This window comes from Miscanthus floridulus, chromosome 9, assembly GCF_019320115.1.
Source record: "Miscanthus floridulus cultivar M001 chromosome 9, ASM1932011v1, whole genome shotgun sequence".
In the NCBI taxonomy this organism is placed as follows: domain Eukaryota; kingdom Viridiplantae; phylum Streptophyta; class Magnoliopsida; order Poales; family Poaceae; genus Miscanthus; species Miscanthus floridulus.
This window is the reverse complement of record NC_089588.1, coordinates 87,973,954-87,995,840: the sequence shown is the minus strand read 5'-3', so window position 1 is coordinate 87,995,840 and position 21,887 is coordinate 87,973,954. Positions and strand designations below refer to the sequence as shown.

General features: G+C 47.6%; 1 long non-coding RNA gene and 1 pseudogene across 1 annotated transcript; both read left to right on the top strand.

The window, feature by feature from the left end:
* Window positions 1–5,308: 5,308 nt before the first annotated feature.
* LOC136482335 (uncharacterized) lies at window positions 5,309–6,228 on the top strand. Its single transcript, XR_010765039.1, has 3 exons — window positions 5,309–5,346; window positions 5,736–6,026; window positions 6,111–6,228. It is a non-coding gene; the product is annotated as an uncharacterized lncRNA (long non-coding RNA).
* Window positions 6,229–15,249: 9,021 nt separating this feature from the next.
* Window positions 15,250–18,547, top strand: LOC136483880 (putative receptor-like protein kinase At3g47110; annotated as a pseudogene).
* The last annotated feature ends 3,340 nt before the right edge of the window (window positions 18,548–21,887 follow it).

Sequence of the window (21,887 nt, the reverse complement as noted above, 5' to 3'; positions counted from 1 at the left end):
GTGTGTAATTCTCAAAAAAAAAAGTTAAATGACTTAATAAACTTTCAGGATTTCACGAAAAGACAAGTATATATAATTTCAGAAGATTGAGAATATTGGTGCCCGGTGCCCCAAGCAGGTCTTTATTTCAAACAACATTAGCATACAAGCATACACACAGTTGCAGAATAGCACAGTATAACAAGCAGGCGCTTAGCTGCTAGTCACGTAGCAAGAGTGCGAGACATGACTCATGAGGCTAGATTGTATAAAAAGCTAATTTCTGTAGTATCTCTGTATCTGTATTCAGAAATGGTAATTCTGCATCATGCACATGACGTATAGTATATAGCTGCAGCCTGCCTCGGCCGAGGCAGCTAGCTAGCCGTCAGATCAAGAGAGGCAACTAATTCATTCCAGGCGCCGTCGGGTATCCCGGTGGTAATTGATTAGTCCCAGGGTAGCCGTAGTTATTATCCTGCTTCGTTTCCATAGCTCCGGCAGCTGTCTGCTTCATCTTCCTGCCTTCACCTGCACGAGAGGCACGACCCATATATTCAGATCATAAGAATTCAAAACAAACAAAGATGGCCAACTCCTCCAGCAGGGGCGCCATCCACGTCGCCCAAAATAGCCTCGTCCGTCCGATCAGCTACGAACGGCGGGGGGCTCCCGGATGGCCAGATGGGCCACGTCGCCCCAAAACCATTACCTTTCCAATAAATTGGCCCCTCCCTTCTCAGCAAAAAAAAAACAAAAAAAAACAATCCGCTCGTCTCTCCTCCCCACCCCGTCGCTCCTCCCGGCACCCGACGCGGCGGTACCTGCGGCGGCGGTGCCGCCCACGGCCGCCCTTCCCCTCTCTCCTTCCCTCTCCTCCAGCGTTGCGGCGTGCTGGACGGGTCAGACTTCGGCCTCGTCATCGCGCGGTGGCTGCGGCGTCGGCGCCCTCCACGCGAAACCCTAGCTGCCTCTTCACGGCCGCTGCCGGCTGCGGCGTACCTCCTCTTCCTCTCTTCCTCTCCCTCTCCCTCTCTCTCCTGGGGTGCCAGCGCTGCAGCAGGCCCCGACCGCGCCAGCTTATCTGCGTCGCGCGCGTCCATGGGCCCTAGCGGCGGGCGAGGCGAGACCGCCTGGCCATGGCGTCACGCCCCTACCCATGCCGGCGTCGAGCCTCCCCAGCTTCGTTGCCGCCGTCGGCTGGGCCTCGCTGCTGGGAGCAGCCGGTGCGCTCTCCTTTGCGCACCCTCTCTCTTCTCCCGATGCGGCTTCCTATGGTGGGCGCCCCAGGTGCTGGTCGGCCTTGGCGGTGCCGCGGTTAGCACGCAGCACACTCAGGTGTTCCCGTTTCCTCTTATTCTCTAATTTTGCTTTTGTCTCCATGATTTCTCACCATATTGCCATGAATACATTCTCTAGGGTTTGGCCTATGCCTACTGCTGTGATGTTTGCCTGCTTACAGTGTATCAAACCTGCTATCTGTCCTTGGAATTTGTTTTCGCTTATATATACATCTATTTTTACCCTGATGCTCGGTGCACGTGATGGAAATATTTTTTTTGTTGTATGGCCTGTGATGAAAATGAACTCTTCTTTAACCTTACAGATGCGAAGCCCTCCCTGGGATTTGAGATATTTTGTTTCGTTTATGTTGAAGCTACTGTTTTTAGCCTGCTGCTCTATGCACGTGATGGAAATATTTTTTCCCCGTATGGCCTGTGATGAAAATGAACTCGGCGGCTAGCCCATCCACGTCTCCTAGAATTCTTTCATTGGACCGCTTCAGCGACATGTCACCACCTGCTTTCCTGATTGGTACACCTTGCCCATCAAGATCCTGTGAGAGACTTGCCATTTTCCATTTACTTTGGTGCCTTCATACTCCAGGATCATGGTTAAATGATGATTCATAGATTTTTGAGGCCGCTACAGTTTACCAAGGTTTCCTTCATCATATTATCTGCGGCCTTTGCCTTGCACCCTGTTTTTCGCCTTTGTGGTTGTGCCTGTGCCCATGATCATGGTTAAATGATGATTCATATATTTCTGAGGCCTCTAAAATTTGTAAAGGTCGTAGATAATATGAAGGCAATGTGTTAATTTCTAATAGTGATATGAGTGCAACAAACACATACATCAATTTTTTCCATACTCTATTTTTGATATATTCTGGACAATTATTGCTATTTATTTAGAACTACGTCTTTGTGGTTACAAGTAGAAAAAAAAACTATATATATTCCTTACAACTACATCTTCAATAGTTCCAACTTAGTCTACTTGATTTGCACTAGAGCATTACTTTGTTCTCATGCTCGCTGCGTTCAGGCATGCATATGTTACTTCTTCCAATCATTGGGTGCTTAATGTATGTTTCCTGCACAGCCAAACTTTCAGTATGTTCGTGTGGAATTTGTCCTTACAGATTTTGAGTGCTTTTCTCATTATTTTGCTTGGCATCTCTTTGATTTTACAGGCTGCAATTTAATTTGTGAATACATAACAGAATGCTGCACTGAATGGATGCATTCACAACCTCTATAAACTAGGTGGGTGCCTCAGAGTATTGCTCTTCAAACACCATGGGCCAATGTATCCACTTTGCGTCTTCACCTTATCCTTTCTGAGGTAACTATCGATCCTCTTGCAATCCTTTGGACTGATAGCAGACTGCAACAATAGGGGGTACAAGTACTCTCCAATTTTTATCTCTGCACACTCATTTTCTTTCTATGCTTGCTCTAGGTCATGCGCTCCAGATCCAAATTTGAGACTATCATGCATGTAGATTGAGACACTACTATATAGTCTGTAGCTTTCTTCATATTAGATTCAGTTTTTTTTTGGCTATCCATCAAAGCAATGACACTCCGATAAGTCATTTTAGATTAACCTAATGAACATGACCTTATTCCACCTGATTCCACTAAATTCATTGTTCTTTTTAAATGGGAAAGCTGCACACTATATATTGTCCATAACAGATCCATTCGTTTTCTTGCAATGGGAACACATGTGTGTCTTCGATTGGCAAAATATGTTGTTCTTTCCCTAAATTTGATCACCTGATTGTTCCCATTAATCCCCATCCCCATCTCCATATTTGTTTTCCATATCCATACATCTGTAAATGGAAAACAGCTCTGTAAATACAATGCTCTGTTCTATTTCTTCCTCCCTAAGATTTTTATTTGATTATGCCTCTGATCCCTTTAATTCATTTTTTCTGGGTACGTAATTATTTTTATTATACGTAGGGTTGCTGCTCTGGAAAAAAAAACTCTTAAAGGTAGTGTTCTAGGTAGCAGTCACTATATTATTTGAGCATTTTGCTCAAGTAATTGCAGAAATTTATTATGTTAAGAATTAATATCAATATCATTACATGATTGCCTGCTAATTTATTATAGTTTCTAATACCAGTGTATGATTGCCTACTTACTTATTATATATAGTTATCCCCTCCCAAAAGAGGTTGGCAAGCCGATATTTATACATTTCCTTTTCCATTTTCTTTTGCACAAATTCCTTGTTTGAACCATGGCTTAGACCGCCAGTACACACTTCTACCTCTTTGATGATTCAATTCACCATCACAACTGAACTGGTTTGATGACAATCACATCACATTTGCCAGTGCCTAACATTTATCATCGCATCTTGGGCTTACCAATCTTTCAAACCTCGGTTCTACCATGATGGTGTAAGGTTCACTTACTACAATGATACCTACCGCTTGTGCTTTTAGTCATGCTGATAGACATGTCTATTGGTTAACCTTTGCTAAATACCTGTATTGTTAATCATGCTATATGCACTAACCCTAGCTATATATTGTCCAATTGCCGGTTCGGCCTCCTGAGGTCCTGAAGAAAGAGGAGGGGTTCGGCTAATTTTTGAGATATCATTTTGGTCAGTTCTTGTGACTCTGCTTGTGAAGTGTTTGCACATTCTGTCCACTGCAATCAGATTAGAAACCAGCTGAATGGATTCTTATGTAAATTCTCCTATCTCCTGATTTGCAAAATGAATCATATTGTTTCAGAATTTTGCTTTATTTGTTGCAGCCCAGTGTATAAACACTAACGTTGCCATGTTTCATACGGTCCCCTACTCCATAGAAGGTATGATGCTACCTCCGAATAATGGTGCTCTATTTTTATAGTACAATTATTTTATATGCAATGATGTCAAAGCTTGATTCCTTTATAAAGCAATGGTCTTAGATCTTAAATGTGTTTAGTTGTTAAGATAGAATAGAACGGATCAATGAAATTTAGTGATTTGACTATGTCCATGGCCAGTTGGTGCTTGGTAAAATCCATTACAAATTCCTCAATTATTTCTATGTGGTTTTGTTAGAAATTAAATTCACTTAATTACTTCTACCTATTTTTTAGCCTTTTTTTGTTCAGTTAGATTTCCTGCTTATCCAGTTCATTGCTGAGCCAACAAACATGATGTCAGATCTTTATCAGATTCGAAATATAGAGTTTTCTTAATGACTGATACTGTAACGGTTACAAACCATAATTCAATTTTTTTTAGTTCAGCAACAGCAAGGATTCAATGCATGATTTAGGTTGCTCACAATTAACTTAATTTTTCGTCATGGCCAAAGTTGGATGGAAATTACAAAAGAATGATTTCGGGTTTGTGCATCATTAATAGTCCATTCAGACATAGAAGAAGCCTTCAGCTGGTATATGATGCCTGTCGTTGCTCTGTTCGAAAATAATAAGTTTGTTACCACATTAAAGCTGATGTCTTCAAATCAGTGTTTTTAAAGTTTAGTGTTGTCATCTCCCATTGTTCTCATGTATATGCAACGACATTGGTTGACAATGTCTAGGTATAAATAGTATATGAAAAAATGGTCCACTTAATAATGAGAGCCAGTACAAAATATTTTGCTAATGGGGTTCGGATTTGCTAGGTGTTCTACTTGCAGCGTATTTGTACAGCGAAACTGGTCCAAGAATATTGAGGGAGCCATTTTTAACTCAATTCTGTTTTCACAATCCTATGACTGAAAAATGATGTCTTCACATGATTTGTTGGTCGTTCAATTACTGACCACACCCCAAACCTGATGATGTATCTATTGATGTATCTATTTCTATTCATCTCTGTCTACTTTCTTGCAGGTCTGAAACAACTTCAACTAAGGTCCTGTGGAGCAACTAGATTAGAAAGTGAACTGGTGAGCTCATTTGCTTCTATAGACTGCTAAAAGCGAATTTCTATTCCATTACATGATGTCCTATGGATCAACTACCCCATTAAATGATTTTTTCAGCAATTATTATGTAGGCTGCCATAAGCAAAGCTCTATTCTACAGCAAACTTCGCCTGGTTTATTTACAGGTTTGCAGCTGCCTTGCTATCCATTTACAGTAGGAATTTTGTAGCTATTTTTTATTGCAAAAAAGACCACGAGTTTACATCTCATGCTTGGGCATAATTAATAAGCCTGAAATCTATTTGTTATACCTGATTAGCTACTATGCAAAATCAGTAGGATGGTACCCTTGCTTATAGTCTCAGTTTGTGCCTTTCAAAGTAGCTATCTTGTCTACTTGCACAATTGCTTAATTTACATATTACATGAAATTTATTGTATATCCGGAACAATTGCTTAGTATACCTGAAAAAAATGCTTCCACAACTTTCGCAAACAAATACTATTGTATGGATTTTATCTTGCTTAATAAAACTGATGGATTTTATCTTGCTTCATAAAACTGCTTCTTCAGGACAACAGTTGAGGAGACAGTAAGGGTGCTAAATGGAGGCATGGGATCGTACACTCACACATAAGTTTTTACCTCTAATTTGTGTGCCCTTTAATTAGTGCTTGAGTTGACATCCCCTTTGATGAAATTATGTTCCACCCTTCCTAAGAGCTGACACAGTGGAATGGTAGCTATTTTGATCCATGACTTTATGCTCGGCCCCCTCAAGATCCTGCCATGTACGCTTACACAAGATATCCAGGAGATGGAAATTACAAGCAACAGCCACCACAACAGGTCCCTGCACAACAGGTAACCATGTTTCTAAAAGACCTACAACAACAGCTCAGTCGTGCAGCTGTGTTGCACTAAGATGGCTTGTTTCTCCCTTCGCAGTAAAAATAATGGAGACACAAGCAGAATTATTTGCAAAGCTGCCGCACTGTACTTTGGAGAACAACCTCAATGCGTTAAAGGTAATGAGAAACTCTCATTACCTTTTGAGCTGCTATATGTGTGTGACCTTTGCCACAACTATGATTCTCTAAACTGCTTTGCAGTCAATAGACTGACCCATTCAAGAAAGTTGCTGCTGTTAATAGCCTAAATGGCTTTTCGGAGTTTTTTTGCTGCAAGCTGAATTTGCTGCTTCTTTTTAGCATCATGAACCTGTACTTTACATTGAACACTTGGATCACTGTTCCGATCTGCTGGTTCAAGTGTTTGGAAATTGTAACCTGTTGCACAGTGTCTTTGAATGACAATGTCTGCTGAGGTGCATCTTCTATCTGGAAGTTGATTTGCAATTTATATATTACAATATAATTGCAACTGACTGTATCTTATAAACCTAAAGATATTCATTTGCGCTCGCGCGTGGGGGCGCGGCCTATGTATAATTAGAACTATGAACCTTTTCTAATGTTCATGTGAATTATCTCGCAAATTGTTTCACTTCACACAGAACCCACTCATGAAACCTCAATGGTCACCTATCTGGGCGCGCAGACTATACTGTTCGCATAAAAAAAACGTAGCAACAAACTTTTACGTATTCCTTCCTCATGCAGCCCCTGTAACGCTAGCCTAAAAGCTTTGTTTCCTCGCGCGCGAGTGCGCGCGGTTTCTACTAGTATATAGATAGATGCAGCAGCGTTCAGATCATAACCTGTGTTCGGTGAAAGCTGAGGGACTGTACACCACGACTAGTCGACTACGTAGTCCGTACCGTAGGCTGCTGCTTCAGTTGCAGCAACGAAGCAGGACGCCAGCAAGAGAGACGCCACAAGAAAGCACAGCACCGCCGGCGCCGTTCTGGTTACTGATCTGCTCGCCATCGCCATGTGTTGTGACTTGTGAGCCGATAGAGGGCAGCCTTATATTGATTCACCTGTTGTTGCCGTGGCCATTGCTCCAGCGGGCAACACTCTTATTTATATATACGCGTGCGTTATTGTTGTTGAGCTACCTAACACGAAACCACGAGCGACCTAGCTAGGTCAAGCTGTGCATGCTGACCGTATATACTTCGCCATCGCCATCGCCATGTGTTGTGAGACAAGTATGGCAAGCCATAGAAAGTGTGAATACAAAACTTGAATGTTATTTGATTGATAGGCACACTTTACACATCTCATCTTAGATAAGTTTAATCAAATTAGTACATGTTCTGTTAGCAAGGAAGGATTTCTTTTGGCCTTCACATGCAATAGAGCAAAAAAAACTATAGCAAAGTTTCCTTAGGCATGGCAATGTGCATTCAAATTTTCTAACCATGCTATTTGTGGCTCACTACACTAGTCAAGTTTAGTTGTGGTAAATTATGGCAGTAAACCATACAACTCCTAAGAGCCACCAATTTGTACGGTCATGCTTAGAGAAATCTTGTCGCACTTTTTTTACTGGTCTAAAAAACTTTTACATAAATTTAGTAGCCAACCAAACACTTGTCAATACAACTTGATCAAATTTGACTAATAAGATGAAGTGTGGCAAAATATTGTAGCTAGCAACCAAACATCCATGTATATTCGTCAATAGTCAATAAGTTTTCTAGCCAACGCTAGAATCTTGCTGAATGTGTGAAATTAGATCGAACAGCCTGATATTTTGGAACAAGTCCGTCAATGCGTGCAACATTCTATACACGTGATCCAGATGTAGCCTCACTACTAGTCGACGCCGGTTCGTCCGTGCCGGTAAATTGGGAAACTCACATGGACGGGTTTGTGTCAACTCGTGAGTCGTGATAGGAGACGGCGCTTATGTTTTTTTTTTTTTTTTTTGCGTGTGTCCAGTTGTACGACACAAACGAATACATGGGTAGTTCGATGCAATTGTTACTTTTTGACAAATAAAACGATTAGAAGTTCGACTAAAGTTATATAAAAAAGTGTTAACATTTATTATCCAAAATAATACTCTCTCCGTTCTTTAATATAAGTCATATAATTTTTAGCATTAATATTAACGCACGGCTTGGGGAAGGATGTGAGATCGAGGAAAAAAAAGGAAAATCAGACCATCTTCTCTCTTCCAATCAGATTACTTCCTAAATCTAAGGGATTGGTTGGGGCATGTGCTATGTACGGTGGGAAGGTTTTCAAACTAATCGGCGTGGAAGCTGATACGTACCTATATTTTGGAATTTTCTTTAAAAATCTATATGGCTTATATTAAGGCACGAAGGGAGTATAAAATTATTTGTAAAATATACTTTCATAGTAACTCTAATTGGACACATATACTATTCACTATAGATTAACAGAGAATTATCAATTTGGCACTGAAAAATTTAAACTTTCTTATTGTGGGGGTATGGCCCCCGGTATCCACAAGACAAGACATGGGCCGCACCATCAGAGGTGCCTCAGCCCATAAGTTCAAGGCGTGCACGACGCTGCTCGGCGTGCACCGTAAGATATTGTATAGTACCAAATAGGCTACTTTTCTTGTAACCCTACCCCTCCAGAGTATATAAGGACAGACAGGGGTCCCCTAGTGGACACAACGATCCATACATCTCAATGCAATACATCAGAACACAGGGATGTAGGTATTACGTCATACTGACGGTTGAACCTGTCTAAATCTTGTGTCTTGGTGCTTATATTATCATCTCGCTCCTGATCTCGCTCACCTCTACGACAAATCTACCATCGCGGGATACCCCTCGGTAGACTGCCGAGCATCTTCTGTCGATAGTTGGCGCGCCAGGTAGGGGTGTGCGCTTGATCCATGGCGAGCAAGATGAACCTCAAATCAACAGCGCGTTCCCGTCATCAATCTCGTGGAGATCCATGCCGGTCTACGGCGACGATTCATCGCTAGCTACATCAGCCCCCGCGACAGCAGATCCGATCTTGGAACCACCTCCGAGGTCACCTTCATCAACAACTCGCCGCCCGCTTCTTTACTACTAGATGAGGCAGATCAACAACGACGATCTGATCGTATCCATCGATCGAGTCGGTCTGAAGCTCGTCGATTGCCTCTCCATCGTCGAATCGGCTCTGGACACTCTAATTCAGCGCCGACCACCCTCTGATCCAGATCTATCGGAGGCTGCTCGGAAAACTCCAGGGGTTACGACCCTACCCTTTGGGTTCACCAACATCGCCGCCGCTTACCAACATGCCCTGAGGGGCAGATTCGCCGACTAAGTTGAAAACATCCATCCTCTCGCCGACCAGATAGCACCATACGCCGCCGACCAGTCATTCGGCCTAAAGCTAAGTCACACTTTAATATTTTTCTAAATATTCTCCAATCTTCCTTAATCGCCATGATGTTTCTCCAAGCTGTTTTCTCCATGTTTGCTCTCCAAACGATTTTCCGAACCCCCGAGAAGCCCTGTTGATGCTTGGACGCCTCCAAAGACGGCCCTGTCTCCGGCTCCTCCCTACACGTGCACGAGCATCTGCCCTCTGCGTTATGGATGGTCGGCAGCGGCTCCTTAGCGACGCCTGTTCCTCCTACACGTGCACGGGCTCCGCGCTCCGCGTTATGGTTAACAGGCTAGCTAAGGCTGGAGACTCAGCTACACACTAACTATTCGGGCGGTTTATATTAAATACATCTTCGCTCCAACTGATCGCCAAGCTACATACGCTATTTTTTCTCCGGAGTTCATATATTTTTACATTATGTACTACCCGTTCTACATGTTTGTATTGCAGGGTCATCGTCCAGAAGATCGGACCACCTGGTGCTCGGACTTCTCCACCAATCAATTGGTCGGACCGCTTGGTTCATCGACTTCGTCGCCAACCAGTTGATCGGACTATTCGCCGGTCGTTTCTAGTCAATGCTCACTTCGCCGCCGACCAGTTGACCAGACTGTTCGTCGCTCGTGCTTCATCACCAGCTACGTCAGGGACTCCTTGGTGCTCGGACATCGCCAGCTAGGCCAGGGACTCGCTCCTCGGTGCTCGGTCATCGCCAACGACGCTGGGAACTCCTCGCTGCTCGGACGTCGCCAGCTGCGCCGAGGACTCGGTGGTCGGACATCACCAGCTACGCCGGGAACTCGCTGCTCGGACGTCGCCAGCTACGTCGAAGACTCCTCAGTGGTCGGACGTCGCCAGCAACGCCGGGAACTCCTCGATGCTCGGACGTCGCCAGCTGCGCCGAAGACTTCTCAGTGCTCGAACCTCGCCAGCGACGTCGGTGACTCCTCGCTCCTCGATGCTCGGTCATCGCCAGCGACGCCGGGGTCTCCTCGCTCCTCGATGCTCGGTCATCGCTAGCGACGCCGGGGAATCCTCGCTCCTCGGTGCTCGGACATCGCCAGCGGCGCCAGGGACTCCTCGCTCCTCGGTGCTCGATCATCGCCAGCGACGTCGGGGACTCCTCGCTCCTCGGTGCTCGATCATCGCCAGCGACGTCGAGGACTCCTCGCTCCTCGGTGCTCGAACATCGCCAGCGACGCCGAGGACTCCTTGCTGCTCGGTCAACGCCTGCGACGCCGGGGACTCCTCGCTCCTCGATGCTCGGTCGTCGCCAGCGACGTCGGGGACTCCTCACTCCTCGGTGCTCGGTCATTGCCAGCGACGCCGGGAACTCCTCGGTGCTCGAACATCGCCAGCGACATCGAGGACTCCTCCCTCCTCGGTGTTCGGACATCGCCAGCGACGTCGGGGACTCCTCCCTCCTCGGTGCTCGGACATCGCCAGTGACGCCGGGGACTCCTCGGTGCTCGGTCACCGCCAGCGACGCCAGGGACTCATCGCTCCTCGATGCTCAGTCATCGCCAGCGACGTCGGGGACTCCTCGCTCCTCGGTGCTCGGACATCGCTAGTGACGTCAGGGACTCCTCGCTCCTCGGTGCTCGGTCATCGCCAGCGACGCCGGGGACTCCTCGCTCCTCGGTAGCCAGCGACGTCGGGGACTCCTCGGTGCTCGGACATCGCCAGCGACGTTGGGGACTCCTCAGTGCTCAGACATCGCCAGCAACACCGGGGACTCCTCGCCCCTCGGTGCTCAGTCACCGCCAGCGACAACGGGGACTCCTCGCTCCTCAATGCTCAGTCATTGCCAGCGACGTCGGGGACTCCTCGCTCCTCGGTGCTCGGACATCGCCAGCGACGCCGGGGACTCCTCGCTCCTCGGTGCTCGGACATCACCAGCGACGCCGGGGACTCCTCGCTCCTCGGTGCTCGGTCATCGCCAGCAACGCTGGGGACTCCTCGCTCTACGGTGCTCGGTCATCGTCAGCGACGCCGGGGACTCCACGCTCTTCGGTGCTCGGTCATAGCCAGCGACGCTTGGGACTCCTCCGTGCACGAACATCGCCAGCGACGTCGGAGACTCCTCGCTCCTCAGTGCTTGGATATTGCCAGTGACGCCGCGGACTCCTCCCTCGGTGCTCGAACATCGCCAACGATACCGAGGACTCCTCGCTCCTCGGTGATCGGTCACCGCCAGCGACGCTGAGGACTCCTCGATGCTCGGTCATTGCCAGCGACGTCGGGGACTCCTCGCTCCTCGGTGCTCGGACATCGCCAACGACGACGGGGACTCCTCGCTCTAAGGTGCTCGGTCATCGCCAGCGACGTTGGGGACTCCTCGCTCCTCAATGCTCGAACATCGCCAGCGACGCTGGAGACTCCTCGCTCCTCGGTGCTCAGACATCGCCAGCGACCCCGGGGACTCCTCGCTCCTCGATGCTCGGTCAACACCAGCGACGTCGGGGACTCCTCGCTCCTTGGTGCTCGGACATCGCCAGCAACGTCGAGGACTCCCCGCTCCTCGGTACTCGGACCTCGCCAGCGACGCCGGGGACTCCTCGGTGCTCGATCATCGCTAGCGACGCCGAGGACTCCTCGCTCCTTGGTGCTCGGACATCGCCAGCGACGCCGGGGACTTCTCGCTCCTCGGTGCTCGGTCATCGCCAGTGACGCCGAGGACTCCTCACTCATCGGTGCTCGATCATCGCCAACGACGTCGGGGACTCCTCGCTTCAAGGTGCTCAGTCATCGCCAGCGACGTCGGGGACTCCTCGCTCATCAGTGCTCGGTCATCGTGAGGGACGCCCGGGACTCCTCGCTCCTCGGTGCTCGGTCATCACTAGCGACGCCGGGGACTCCTCGCTCCTCGATGCTCGGTCATCGCCAGCGACGTCGGGGACTCCTCGCTCCTCGGTGCTCGGATATCGCCAACGACGCCGGGGACTCCTCGCTCCTCGATGCTCGGACATCGCCAGCGACGTCGGGACTCGCTCCTCGGTGCTCGGTCATTGCCAGCGACGTCGGGGACTCCTCGCTCCTCGGTGCTCGGTCGTCGCCAGCGACGCCAAGGACTCCTCGCTCCTCGGTGCTCGTACATCGCCAGCTACGCCGAGGACTCCTCATTGCTCGGATCTTGCTACGTCTCATCGGTGTGCTATCTAGCTACTCCATGCTGTTCAGATCAGGGTGTTGATCTTGGGTAACACGTCTGGGGTCTTGATACGCGCATGTCAGACGACGTCGGCAAGCTTTCAGACTTCTTTTTTTTGACCCTGCTACAAGATTCATTCTTCATCTTCTAGCAGGCTCAGGGACAAAGTGGGCACACTTCACCTTGCGGTAAATGTGCGCTTTTCTCATCTCGTGGCTACGCCCGGGGACTGGCTGCCTGCTCGGCTGGTCTTCTACTTTCTGACCCTGGCACCACGTGACTATGTCACCTACTGTCAGGCTCGGGCACTAGTTGTGGGGGTATGGCCCTCGGTATCCACAAGACAAGACATGGGCCGCACCATCGGAGGTGGCCCAGCCCATAAGTTGAAGGCATGCACGGTGTGCACCGCAAGATATTGTATAGTACCAAATATGCTACTTTCCTTGTAACCCTGCCCCTCTAGAGTATATAAGGAGAGGCAGGGGTCCCCTAGTGGACACAACGATCCATACATCTCAATGCAATACATCAGAACACATGATGTAGGTATTACGTCATACTGACGGCCGAACCTGTCTAAATCTTGTGTATTGGTGCTTGTATTACCATCTCGCTCACCTCTACGACAAATCTACCATCGCGGGATACCCTCGGTGGACTGTCGAGCATCTTCTGTCGACACTTATCTGGCACCGAGTTAAAATTTCCTTCCATAAATAACACAGTCGTCCATTTGGGCCAATAATGATGTTAAGCGGCTTGCAAAATAACATGAATGCACTTGTTTGTAGTAGAAGTTCTTCGTGCCAAATAAGGAATGAATAAATGGACATGTTGACAAATAAGAAAATCATAAATATACTTGTGAACTAAAACTTGAGATTTTGATAATGAAAGACTGCAAATAAATAATCAATTGTAACATGTTACCTTTTTTATGCTCGAGAGGTAGAGTTACCATGTTTCAATTTTTTCTTGCTTGTAATCTCCATGCTTTGGCAATGGTGAGAGAAGGGGTAAGGTAACTAGAATACTACTCAATCTATTTCAAAATGTAAGTCGTTTTGGCTTCTCTAGATTCATAAGTTTGATTATGTATCTAGACATAAGTGTATATCTAGATACATAGCAAAGGCTATGCACCTAGAAAAGCCAAAACGACTTACAATTTGGAACAGACGGAGCAGACTGGAAACCATGTTTCATTCAATAGAACACAAAAGAGATCTTAATACCAGTTTGAACTCTCTGAAGGTCTAGATGTAGAGTAAGCTTTTTTTTTCCTTCTTCTTAGTTGTGTTATCTTCTATGTTGGAGACTTCTTAGTTGTAGTTCCCAAGTTTTGACTATGTTATCAAAGAATGTAATTAGTAATCAGCACAAGTTAAATATTTGGAGTAGAGAACTGAACATGGCCTCTGCGCGATGAACCGCAGACAGGGGAGGCCGCCCCCAGCCTCTGCTCGACGAACCGTGGCCTAGGGAGGGGGCCTTGTGGCCTGCGCACCAGGAGCCGCCACCACCGGCCGGCAAGGATGCCGTGCTGCCTCCGCCACGGCGTGTGCTGAATAGAGGGGCCGCACTGCCTCCACCATGCCACGGGTTGGCCGGAGCGCTGGCCCATGAGCCCGCCCCGCCGCCGCGATCGTGCCGCGGCCTTGCTCCGCTGGGTGAGGCCGCCCCGCCAGAGGATGCACGTAGTTGGTGCTGGGTGCCACCGGCTGTGGGGTCCTCTGCTCCATCCTCTCCTCCGCCTTTCATCGATCTAGGGTTAGGTTTTTTTGGGGAAGAAGGTCGCGAGTGCGCTCGACCGCTCAAGGAAGAAGGTCGCGGGAGTCGGGGTGAAAAGTTTGGATGCGCGAGTAACAAAAGGGTATGTTGGTTATACGGAGAAAAAACTAGCATGGTGAAAAAAAGTCAACTAACAGATGGATGGGTCAAATGGACAACAGTGGCATATAGTGTAGAAAAAGCTGTGTTAACAGCTAAGCTTGACGTGAAACTGAGCTGTGCCAAATGAGGCCTTAATGATTAGCGCAAGAAATTGCCACAGCAGGCAGCAGCCTTGATAATCCCAGCAGAGGAAAAGTCAGCACAAATATTGAAACACGTGCAGCATACACGCTCAGCCAGTCAGCCCTCTGGGTTGTTACGTAAAGAGAAAAGTCATCAAGAACAATCAAGGACGATATCATCATAACCGAATTCTGCGGTTGGTTTCAGTCAGTGTCGGTGTCATACTGTGTTTGAATTGGCTGGTATGTGAAATCACCAGGAACAAAAGTGGTCAAACAATGGACACCAACAGTCTAGCTTTAGTCCGCTACTCATGTGGCAAAAGTCACTCACAGTGAAGTCTACGCACGTAATGATCACAATTCATGATCGCTGTCAAGACAAGTGTACGACACTGCCTAAATTGAACACTTCTTGCAGGACTGTTCGGCACAACTCTGAAACCAGAGCAGCAGACACCATGCATGCATGCTCTCTGTTTGTACTAATCAGCACTCAGCAATGGCAGCTTCCCGCGGCAACACCCTTATAAGCCTGCACATGCCAAGGCCTTGCCATTGGCACGCACGAGAAAGGAGAAACCACGCAGAATCTCAGACAAGAACACCTACGCCTGTGCATCTGAGCCGTGACGAGCATGGCGGCAGCGCCACCGGCTGGACCGCACGCACTGCAGCTGTATCTGCATCTGCTGCTGCTGCTGATCATGTTGCAGTTAATGGCAAGCGCGCAACGGTCCGACTCCCACATGGAGCAGGACGCGCTGCGGGCGTTCAGGGCCAGCCTGTCGGACGTGTCGTCGTCTGGTGCCCTCCAGTCATGGAACAGCAGCACGTCGCACTTCTGCCGGTGGCGCGGTGTGGCGTGCACGGGCGGGCATGTCACGTCGCTGAATGTGTCCAGCCTTGGGCTCACCGGCACCATCTACCCTGCCGTTGGCAACCTCACGTACCTGGAGTACCTCGTCCTCGAGAAGAACCAGCTCTCCGGGACCATCCCGGCCAGCATCGGCAGGCTGCGGCGCCTAGGGTACCTCAACCTCTGCGACAACATCGGCATCAGCGGGGAGATTCCGGACAGCTTCCGCAGCTGCACCAGCCTTGGGTTGCTGTACCTTAACAACAACAGCCTCACCGGCGCCATCCCGGGCTGGCTCGGCACGTTTCCCAACCTCACCTACCTGTATCTGCACCTCAACTCGCTGTCCGGCGAGATCCCGCAGTCGCTCGGCAGCCTCACGAAGCTCCAGGCCCTCAGGCTCGATGAGAACTACCTGCGAGGTAGCCTGCCCCCTGGCCTCACGGATCTTCCTTCCCTTGAGACGTTCAGCGCGTACCAGAACCTTCTGTAGGGAGAGATCCCACCCGGCTTCTTCAACATGTCATCGCTCCAGTTTCTTGCCCTCACCAACAACGCGTTCCATGGTGTCCTCCCGCCCTACGCTGGCGCGCGCATGTCCAATCTCAGGGGCCTATACCTTGGTGGCAACAATCTGACAGGCCCCATCCCCGCAGCACTTGCCAAGGCCTCCAATCTAACGTGGCTCACAGCCTAGCAAATAACAGCTTCACTGGGCAGGTGCCTCCGGAGATCGGTATGCTCTGCCCACAGTGGCTGTACATGTCGGGTAACCAGCTAATGGCTAGCGACGAGCAAGGCTGGGAGTTCCTGGACCATCTTGCCAACTGCACCAGCCTGCAGGTCCTTGCCCTTGACAACAACAAGCTCGGTGGAGAGTTGCCAAGCTCCATTGGCCGCCTCTCGACGGAGATTCAAGCGCTGCACCTCGCGAACAACCGTATTTCCGGGGCGATTCCACCGGGTATCGGCAACCTCGTCGGGCTGCAATCGTTGGACCTTGAATCCTTTCTCCTCAACGGCACCATCCCGGAAGGGATTGGGAATATCAAGAACCTCATAGAGTTGGGGTTGCAGGGGAACAGGTTAACCGGGCCAATCCCATCCTCCATTGGCGACCTAACCCAGCTGGTCAAACTTGATCTAAGCAGTAACACGTTGAGTGGATCCATCCCTCACACTCTAGCCAACCTGAACCGCCTAACATCGCTCAACCTCTCGGGCAACGCCCTCACCGGCCACGTCACAAGGGAAATCTTCAGCCTGGTGTCCTTGTCCTTGGCGGTGGATTTGTCTGACAACCGGTTGGACAGCCCACTTCCACCTGATGTCTCCGGCCTCACCAACCTTGCGCAGCTAGTACTGACCGGGAACCAATTCTCCGGTCAGCTGCCAAAAGAGGTGGACAACTGCCAGAGCCTGGAGTTTCTTGATCTGGATCGTAATTTCTTCCACGGAAGCATCCCAACATCACTGAGCAAGCTCAAGGGTCTTAGGAGGCTCAACTTAGCGAGCAACAAGCTGACCGGGAGCATCCCACAGGAGCTCAGCCAGATGTCCGGTCTGCAGGAGCTGTACCTGTCCCGAAACAACTTGACAGGAACAGTCCCGGAGGAACTGGAGAACCTGAGCTCCCTGATTGAGCTGGACTTATCTTACAACCACCTTGACGGCACTGTACTGCTGCACGGCATATTCGCCAACATTTCCGGCTTGAAGATCGCAGGGAACGCCGACCTCTGCGGTGGCGTCCCGGAGCTCAACCTGCCCCGGTGTCCAGCAGCCAGGAACACACGCCCTACTCACTGGCTTCTCCAGATAGTGGTGCCAGTCCTAAGCATCGCTCTCTTCTTGTCCATACTCCTCAGCATGTTCCAGTGGTACAGGAGAAGGCCGAGACAAGCAAATAAAACTGATGATGCAATGCTGGATGATGTCCTCGATGGCATGAACTATCAGAGAATATCATACGCTGAACTGGACAAAGCGACCAACGGCTTCGCGGACACCAACCTGATCGGTGTAGGGAAGTTCGGGTCCGTGTACCTGGGCACCCTGCCCCTGCTACCGAAGGGTGCTTCAGCGCCCGAGAAGGTCGCCGTGGCGGTCAAGGTGTTCGACCTCTGTCAGGTTGGTGCCTCCAAGACATTTGTATCGGAGTGCGAGAAGCTGCGGAACACCCGGCACCGCAACCTCGTCAAGATAATCACCTGTTGTGTCAGCGTGGACGTGACAGGTAACGACTTCAGAGGCCTGGTGTTTGAGTTTATGCCCAATTACAGCCTAGACACGTGGTTGAACATGAACCCCAAGTCTGAAGAGATGAAGATCATGAAAACCCTGAGTGTAATCTAGAGGCTCAACATCTCCGTGGACATCGCCAACGCGCTGTGCTACCTCCACACCAACTCCGTTCCACCGATCATCCATTGTGATGTTAAGCCCAGCAACATTCTCCTCGACGAGGACATGAGGGCGGTGCTGGCCGACTTTGGCCTCGCAAAATTGATCCTTGAGCCCGGGAGCCATGACACTTCAAACGCCACAAGCACAATTGGCTTGAGAGGCACGATTGAATACGTCCCACCAGGTAACTCCAAGTCTCCAACATATGTATCTATATTCTATATATAGCATAGCAATGTGACATGGCACATGTCTGAACCCTCCTTTAATTTGTGTGCTGTGCAGAGTATGGCACGACAGGGAAGGTATCTATGCACGGCGACGTCTACAGCTTTGGGATCACACTACTGGAGATCATCACGGGGAGGTCACCGACCGACGACGCGTTCAAGGACGGGCTGACGCTGCTGGAGTTCGTCACCGCGTTGTTCCCAGGCAAGATCGAGCAGGTCCTCGACCCAGCCCTGCTGCAGGTCAAAGGGTTTGATGGCCAAGTGTCCTGTGGCTCCGTTGACGGTGGTGCGCATATCTCGGAACGCGATTGCCTGGTCTCCGCTGTGAGGGTGGGGCTCAGCTGCACGTGGGGAGTGCTGTTCCAGAGGCTCAGCATGAAGGATGCGGCCACCGAGTTACGCTCCATCATTGACGCTTGTGTCCGTTCGGCTGGGTGAAGGTAACAATGGAGGTGGAACGGTATGCGATCGTATCGTTCAATAACTTTTAGTGCCTGTTTTGATAGAGCTTCCAATGCTCCTAATTCTATGCTTTCAGAGAAGTAATTCTATACCTGAAAGTTTACATTGTATTCTCTCTATATGATAAACTATATGTAAAAAAAATGATTATATGTGATAAGTGAGTCAGGAGAAGTGAGTATTTTTAAACTTACAACCTACAAATACTGTTTAGCAAAGCTTCCTGAATTCAGCCAGAAACCTACTTTGGGAGCTCAGCCAAACAGATCCTTAGGAATCATAGCGCATTGCTGCGTTGAAAGAGTGATCATGGTGCTTTTTTAAAAAGATTTATTATTTATGTCAATGTTTTTTCGTTGCACTCAATGTATCCCTATATGTTTGTTGGGAACAAATGTGCCTTGAAGAGTGGAGAAAGTGCTCTTCATATCTTGTTAGCTAAATGTGAACTAATTCCTACATGAAAAATATTTGGTGTTCAACAAAACTATATATGCATTTGGCACGTGGTTTCAGACTGTTTTTTTTTTAAATGGAGAAATTAATTCATCAACCTGTGCTCTACCACTGTTTAAACTCTTACATTGCATCAGTGGGGGACCCTGCCCAATAATTGAGCTAGGGTGAACTTAGACTGCGCCACATCGTTGCTATACAGGGTAGGATTTACTCACAGGCAAGACAGTGGATACACCTTTTTTACTCACAGGCAATTCAGCAAACACCTAGAGAGCGCCATGACACATCACATCACCTGCTAAGTACGGGAGAAGCTAATTAGCTATAGGACAACGCACCTCTTTAGAAGGGCCACGCAAAGGCAGAAGAGTGGGGCGTGGCCTGAACGCCGGCGGACTTGCTGATCTTGTGACGACATGCTCCTACGGCCCTCCCAACTTAAGAACGAAGACATGGGCGCACGGTGACAGACTGACGGCGGCATGGCAGCGGAGCCAAACATAGCAGATCAAGGGAGGCGAAGTGTGGTGGGGTGGAAGCGGATTGAGGAAAATATCAACTGGGAAGGCGGGACTGGGAGGCTGAGGGAGCCAGCGAACCAACGAGGCGCCGAGCCTGCGAGCGCCGCCGCCGCCGCCTGCGTTCCACACTTCCACGCTCGGCCTAGCGCCCTTGCCGAGGTGCTGTGTGGGGGAGGCTGGGCCGCCAGGGAGCGCCCCCGCTTGATGGGCCAATGGGACGTTGGCCCACGGCGGAGTGGAGATGGACCAGTCTGCCCCAGCCCAAGAACTCCTGAAACCTGCGGGTCGGTCAGCCTATATGAATCGTTGCATAAGTAGACGAAATCAATTATGTTTACACTCTCAATTCATATTTTAAACAATACCCATTTTATACACTATAAATTCTATCCATTTGTGATAGTTTTACCAACTACTATATGTTATGTATTGATCATTTCTATTACAACTTCGTTAGTTTTATATATATTTAGTTGAAAAACATAGCTTAAATTATATTGGTCTTGTTGCGTTATTTTTGTGACATCATAAGTCCATATATTGGTTTGTATTTTTTGATTTCTTAGTTAGTTTATATTTGTGTGAGTTCAGACACCGATTATTGTTGTATTTTCTATTTAAAACTTCTTTTATATTTTTAGTGAAAAATTGGACTGTGTGTCATAGACCATGCTCTTTGTTAATTTAATGGTATAAACAGTCATTTCAGCTCACACCCTATGACCATAGTGCTCAAGACGGTGAGTTTCCTCTATCAAAGTACTATAAGTATATAATACTATTCTATGAAAAGTAGTCTTAGAACTAAATTCCTAGTATTGATATATCATATGTTTCAATCAAAATGTATAAACTTACATTTGTAATTTATTAACACAGATTATTAATATAATCTATTAAAATTAACGGCTATTTTGGTAAATGGTGTAATTTGTTAAGCGAAGATTTTTTTTCTTGATTGAAAAACTATAAAACTATATATGGTGACAAATAGCATTTATGTTTATTCTTAATTTAACATTGGTAGAATCGGGTGATTTAGGAACATATATACAGTTTGGTATAAGGTTTAGTTTGTTATGTGAACATTTTTTTCTTGACCAAAAACTATAAAATTATACATGGTGACACATGATATTTATGTTTACTCTGAATTTAACATTGGCAAAACTGGGTAGTTTACAAACATATTATAAGTTATGATATAAAATGGTAGAGGTGAGTAATTTAGATGTAAATTAGAAGTGTTACTTTATACCATCTTTCGTAATCACATGTGTACATTTACGATGTTATATATGTTTTTCATAATGGAAGAAGTTGAATATTTTCTTAACACTATCCATATCCAACTCTAAATTGTAGAAAGAAACGACTACCCGCATTCGTTATCCGTAACATCCAATCACCAGTTTCAATTCATCCCTAGTAATAGTGAATAATGAGAAGCTGGCAATTTGTATGGAAATCTGAGTGTTACTTTATGTTATTTTCATAGTGGCATAGATGACTTGTTCAGATTTGAAGTTAGGGTTTCACTTCATATATTTTTTCATATCTATAGGGGTGGGAAATTAAGATATAGATTTAGAGGCTCCTTTAAGCCCTTTCATAATGGCAAAGGGAGTTATTTTCTTTTCCAAAAATAGAATGATCTAATAGCTATTCTTGTCGGTTCATTAGAGCATATGGGATTGATGGCTATGTGTTTTAGGATTTTTGTGAGAAATTTATCTCCTTTTTGGCTTTCTAGAGCGTCTATCTGTCTGATAACAAGAATTAAAAATGCCTAATTAGTAACAGTTGGTTAAGATATCCCAAGAATTTTTTTATGGTAATCGATTACGAGGGGAGCCGAAAAGCCTCCACCTGGTATATTAACCATGGATACAGAGATATCTTGGTATTGTGGAGGGCTGGCGACCGGCAGGCATGCGGTTAGCAAATTCGAGTTACAGGATGGCAGGGGAGACAGATTACATTAAACATGTTAGACCAATTAGTGATTACATTATAATGATGTATCCTATGAAATTGTCTCGGCAACCTTGATAATCCTTCCAGAGCAAAAGTCAGCGCAAACCTTGATAAAGTCAGTCAGTCAATCATCGGTTGGCATGTAAAGCGCAAATCAGCAAGAAGGACCAAATGATCAGAACCGAATTCTGTCAGTGTCATCCAATCCGAGCTCTGTTTCAGTCAGTGTCGATGCGATAGTGTGTTTGAATGGGCTGGACCGGCTGGTATGTGAAATAGTAAAATCACCAGGAAGAATATATAATAACGGTCAAACATTGGATAGCAAGAAGAATCTAGCTGTAGTCAAGTCAACTACT